Source organism: Corvus brachyrhynchos, unplaced genomic scaffold, assembly GCF_000691975.1.
Source record: "Corvus brachyrhynchos isolate BGI_N302 unplaced genomic scaffold, ASM69197v1 scaffold351, whole genome shotgun sequence".
Lineage (NCBI taxonomy): Eukaryota > Metazoa > Chordata > Aves > Passeriformes > Corvidae > Corvus > Corvus brachyrhynchos.
The window spans coordinates 732,623-738,520 of record NW_008236203.1 but is presented as its reverse complement, the minus strand read 5'-3'; the positions used below and the strand labels follow the sequence as shown (position 1 = coordinate 738,520).

The following is a 5,898-nucleotide window of genomic DNA, read 5'->3' as shown; positions in this document are numbered from 1 at the left end:
TGGGAGGAGGGAGGAGGAGGAGGGATGGAGGGAGGAGGGAGGGACCTGGTGCTGCCCAGGAGCATCGCGCTCCCCCTCGCTCTGCGCTGCCTTCCCGGAGCTCTTAACGCTTTACCCAAGTGGCGTCATCCCGCTGAAATGGACTCGGCCCATTAGCGGCCCCGCAGAGCCCCGCAGCGCTCCCCAGGCGCCGCTGCCGCCCAGCCCCGCCGCGGGATGCTCAGCCGCTATTTAAACGCTTCCGTCTGCCCCGGGCTCCGTGTCCCTCCCTGCGCCCCTCGGGATGGCCCTCCCGCGCCCCGGGCCGGTGTTCCCCTGCGCCCACCGGGACAGCTCCCCTTGGGGACGCAGCAGAGACACGGGATGGGCTGGGGGCAGTGTGACACCGTGGGCAGGTCGTGTCGGCTTGGGCCGCAAAGGGCCAGGAGCGTCTCGGGATCCGCCACCTTGGGCTTGATCCATAAATCACCGTGAAACGGGCACAGTCACCTCAGGGAATCACGAAAAAGGTGGGAAAAGACCTCTGAGGTCATCGAGTCCAACCTTCTGCCAGCTCACCTCTTCCCAGGGGACACCAGGGACAGCCCAGGTGCCATCCACCTCCGATACTTCCCTGAAGTCCGAGTCCGCACCTGAATTAGCTCCTGTAAGAGACGCTCAGGGCAGAGAGGCTGGAAAGCAGCTTTTCCACGCTGAGACCCACAGAATCAGCCCACACACGTCCCACTCTCCCAGAAACAAAAAGCTTGGGCTCACAGTCCAAGCAGGACCTGGATCTTCCATCCCAGAGGTTTTCCCAAGTTGCTGCATGCTCCCTCCTTGCTGCTTTCCCTGACCGTGGCTCAGGAGCACCAGGGATCCTTGTGACACCCCTCAGCCCTGTTTATAAGTAAAGTGGACCTGGATTGACAGTCCCAAAGACACAAGGCCACCCTGACGACACTGGACGTCACCTACGGACCCCACCAGAGCCCCCACACTCCCTCCTCCATTCCTCTTCCAGGGTGGTCACGCATCCTTCCTGGGAGTGCTCACCAGATGAGCAAAGAGACATCCCCAGCTCAGGGAGGGCTCGGAACCTGTCTCAGACAGGTGAAGATGAAACCACCAAGCCCTCAGGCCCCCCAGCCACGTCCCCAGCAGCACAGGACCCCCTCGGGGCAGGCAGGTCCCCAGGCTGGATGGCAAACACAGGGTCCGAGTGTGTGAGAGCAGGATGGGGACAGAAGGGAAGAGAAGGACCTGGAATCAGAGGGATAAATCCGGCTCTGCCACTTGTGGCTGTAACAGATGGGACAAACAAGGATGATCCCACAGACCTCAGGGGCTCCCTCCCAGCTGATGCCAGCAGAAGCACTGGAATCCCCCCAGCTGGGGCCAGTGAGTCCACTGTCCCACATGGTGCCCAGCTGAGCCTTTCCAGCCTAAATTTTAGGCATTTCTAGGCTGAGGGTTTCTCCATCTCCATGGGATCCCACCAGGGATCCTCCTCCAGGAGTTTCTCCAAGAAGAACGAGTCCCTGAGAGCATCCCTCAGCCCCGGCTCCAGCTCAGAGCCTTCAGGCTGAATCCCTGTGCGCTCCCACCGGCCCCTCCTCTTCTCCCCATCGCTCTCAGTTCCGTCTTTAAAGGCACAGAAAGGATCCAAGCTGCCCAATTCCCAGCCAGCTGGCTGGGAGCACCTGACTGCTGGGAGCACGTGTGATGTCCTCCCTTTCTCCCAGCCCAAATCTCTCACTCCCACCTTGAGGTGCCGGTGATTCAGGCTTCCCTCGCTGGCTCACAGCATCCCAGGGCAGCCTGCGTCGTGCTCAGCCGGCGCCGCTTTATTTCTCACTCGCTGCCGAGGGAGGGCCAAAAAGGCATGAATGCAGAGCTCCCGGGAGGAGTGGGAGGGTGGGAAGCGCAGGGAGAATAGCAGCCTCCCGGTGAGTTATTGACCACGGCACCGCTGGAGAGGAGGGCTGGGAACCCGCGTGCGTTTGCAAAGCAGGAAAGTTTAGAGCCTCCCCCAAGGGAAGGGTCTGGGATGGAGCCCCCCTGCTTTGGAGGGGTTTTGGCTGTTGGGAGAGGGATGTGGTTCCTCCTGAGGAGCTGTGGCGGAGGAAGGTGTGAGGCTTCTGTAGGTTCCTGGCCATCTCTCCCCTCGTGGGGTGTGTGGGAGCAGGGACTGAACAGCCCTCCCACAGCCCACGCTGCGCCCCACGCTCTGCACCCCACCCCAGCTCCTCAGCTCACCTTTGGGATTGGTCCCACCCCTCGTCCCAGTGGAAATCCACCACCTTGCAGCCCATGAACGCCGCTGGGGTCCTGCCCAAAGGGATGGGCAGAAGCAGCTCCTGCATGTCCCATTTATGTTTGAGGCTGTCAGTGCCCGTCCTCCCTGGGCAGCTGAGAGCACCGAGACACCGACATCGGGATGGACATCCCGGGGTTCCCAACTCCAGCTGAGTCTGCTCAGCAGGGCCCCAGCTCCTGTTGCAGACCCCTGCATTTGGAGAACTCCCATCCCCACCAATCCCCACAGATCATCAGCAATTCCTCCCCACTCTGCTCTTCCCATTCTCCCTGCATGTCCCAACATCCCCAAAAGCATGGGGAGTCACTCACTTTCATTTCCCTTCCCAAAAAGTGTTTCTCTACATCCACACCTTGGTCACAAATCTGAAGGAGCTCTGAGAACTTAGTTGGGATTTTAAAACAATCAGGAGAGCTCGGCACCATTTTCCTCACAGATTTTCCAGCCGCCTCTGAGCCTGACCAGCTCCAGCCCTGCCTGAGCCCACAGCCAATTCACCCCTGGGAATCAGCCCGGGAGTGGGCAGGAGAGCAGGACATCCCAGAGCAAGGCTGAAGCTGCCTGGTGTCTCCTGCTGCTGTTTGCCAAGCCTGGGCGCAGGGGGAGGGTAATTCACCTCCAGTTAAAGATGATGCAGGGGAGGGAGAAAAAAAAAGAGAGAGGAGAAAGAGAACACGCGATTCCCCTGATTCAATCAGCCAGAAACAAGGAGGTGCTGGTGCCCTCTAATTTGGAGATTCACAGATTTTAGGGCCAGAAGGGACCGTGATGCTCATCTAGCCTGACAGTCTGTATTATGTAAAAGCCACTTGAAGCCAGACAGTGCCACGAGCTTTTCAGAAGCAACAGCCAGCACTGGGGAACTTATTAAAGGACTGTGATTCTCCCGAGGTGGGGACATGTGGCTCCCAGCACGCTGGGAGAGGAGGAGGCCAGGTACACCCACCCGGCTGGGCTTCGGCTGAACAGACGGCAGCGCTGGGGGAGAGGAAACATCATTTCCCTTCCCTGTCATGCACCTCCTTCTCACAGAAAGAGGGATAAGCACGGGAAAAAACAACTCCTTCCTTGTGTTTTCCTTTTGAGTGTTCCCTTGTCCCTGGGAAGAAAACAAGGATGCTGGCCCTGAGCTGTTCTTTGCCCGCTTTGGGGTCAAACCCCACGGTTTGCAGTGCAGCTGTGGGAGCTGAGCCTGCCCCTCCGGGAGCCGGAGCCGGAGCTGCGAGCTCAGCCTGCAGCAGCCGGAGGTGTAGTCATTGACTGCAATGAGAGTTTCCCTCTGAAGATGGAGCCAGGCAGCATAAAACATCAATAAAGCGCTCAGGATGCGTCCCTTAATGAGCTGAGATTGTAACACGCTGCCAGAGCCTGCCAGAGCTGCCCATTCTGTCGGGAGAGAGGAGCAGATTCTGCTGGGGAAGTGTTAAGTGGGTCCTGCTGACTCATTGATGCAGATGGTTCCGGCCCCGCGCCGAGCAGGAGCAGCGTCTCCAGGGGCTCTCCAGTGAGCAGGGATCCGGCACCTCAGCCCAGCCCGAGGGGGACAGTAGGACAGGGAAATGATTTCCCATGGCGCGATTTCCCGCTCCCGCCGTGTACAGCGAGCGCCCAGTGCTGGCTGTGCCTGTGCATCGTCACCATGAGGGTGGGCAGGCCCTGGCACAGGGTGCCCAGAGCAACTGTGGCTGCCCCTGGATCCCTGGCAGTGTCCAAGGGGTACAGCTTGGATGGGGCTTGGAGCAGCCTGGGACAGTGGGAGGTGTCCCTGCAGGGGATCAGAACTAGAGGATCTTTAATGTGCCTGCCAACCCAAATCGTTCCGTGATTCCATGGTCTGTGGGCTCCCCACGCTTCTGCAGCAGCTCTTCTTCCACAGAACAGGTTTGTCCTGACCAGGCCCGGAGCGCAACACCCCCCCCCCAGCAGAAGAAGTAGATGCAGCTCAAGCAGTGTTGAATCCAAAGGTGAGACCCCGACCCCGAGCTCCTGGGGAACCTGAGCAGGGTGGGTGAGGAGACACTGAGATGTAAAGGGATGGGTGATACAAGCATTGCCTTGCTGGGAAATTGTTAACTCCATCTTCCAGCTCCCTGAGAAGCATCTGGGCACTGCTGTGCCTGTGGTACAGCTCTGGAGCTGGATCCTGCCCAAAACCCACTGCTACACTCCCATTGGGGAATCAAGGGACAAAGGGCCTGCACCCTCCAGACCCTGAATGTCCCCAGAAAGCCCTTGGAGCACTGGTTCCTTTGCCAAGTCACACCCTGCCTCTGCAAGACACGTTTCTCACCCAAGCCATGCCTTTGTGGCCTCTTCACCCCTGCCTTGATGGGGATGTGATGCTCCCATAGCGTCTTTTCTGTCCCCAAGCCCTCAGGGCCCTCTCCCTCCCCGGATTCTCTGCCCTGTGCTCCCTATGATGCTCCTCAGGCAGTCCCAGATCATTGCTGGGAGCAGTCACCACCCACTGCTCCAAGTCTTCTTCTTCAGGCTTTCCAGTGATCCCAGACGGAACTGCACTACAAGTACCACGTGTACCAGGGATCCCACATACACCAGGGATCCCACATACACCAGGGATCCCACACGTACCAGATACCCCATGTGCATCACGTATCCCGCATGTACCAGGTGCCCTAAAAGTCCCAAATGTCCCACATGTGCCATCTCCACCAGGGATCCCACACGTACCAGGTGTTCCATGTGCACCAGGTATCCCACATACTCCAGGTATCCCACGTGTACCAGATATCCCATGTGCCCCAGGTATCCCATATACACCAGGCACCCTACATCTCCCAAATGTGTGAGGTATCCCATGTGCACCAGGTATCCCTCAGGTACCACACACCCTACATCTCCCAAATGTCCCGGGTATCCCACATGTCCCAGGTATCCCGTGTACAGCAGGGTATCCCAGGTATCCCAGGTACAGCAGGGTATCCCAGGCACACCGGTGTACCCCGCGATCCCTTCTGCTGCTGCTCCAGGCTGCTCAGCTCCCCCCGGAGCAGCCGCCCCACCCACCCTGCAGCTCTCCCAACCCTTGCTCCCCCCCAAGCCCCAACACCCGTCCCGAGCATCTTCCCTCACCTGGGCACCACCCTTCCCGCTCCCACACCCCACGGAGCAAGCCCCGCTCCCCAGGGATGGAAGGGAGGCGCCGGGGGGAGGCAGCTCCCCCCAAATTCTGTGCCTTCAGCACTTGGAGTCCCCGTTTCAATGTCACTTTAACTCGAGCGCGCGTGTGCCGGGGAGCAGGGCTCCGTATTAAATTGCCAAGCTGGTCACATGCTGCTGGGATTTGGCCGTAGCTAAGCAGCACCGCCCCCGCAGTCACTTTTTTGGCTGGTGACTCCTCTACTCGGCGTAAGGCAGAGCCGGCAAAGAATAGGAGAAACCGGAGGGGGAAGGAAAAAAAAAATTAATAAATAAATAAGAAAAAACCAGGCGAGTCATTGTGAATGTCAGGAGCTCCTCGGCTGCGGGTGTGACAGCGATCCTCCCCCTCCAAACTCGCTCCGGGTGACAGCCAAAGAGAGGATTTCATTAGGATCTGGTAGCAGGCTATTTTCAGAGCTGACATCCTACCCACGGCT

General features: G+C 59.0%; 1 protein-coding gene across 1 annotated transcript in view; it reads right to left on the bottom strand.

The window, feature by feature from the left end:
• SPRY3 (sprouty RTK signaling antagonist 3) overlaps nucleotides 1-1,935 on the bottom strand; it is an 8,851-nt gene extending 6,916 nt beyond the window's left edge. Inside the window, exon 1 of the mRNA XM_008641255.2 lies at nucleotides 1,745-1,935. The gene's annotated coding sequence lies outside the window, so the exon portion shown is untranslated. The remainder of the gene's footprint in view (nucleotides 1-1,744) is intronic.
• Between the last annotated feature and the right edge of the window lie 3,963 nt (nucleotides 1,936-5,898).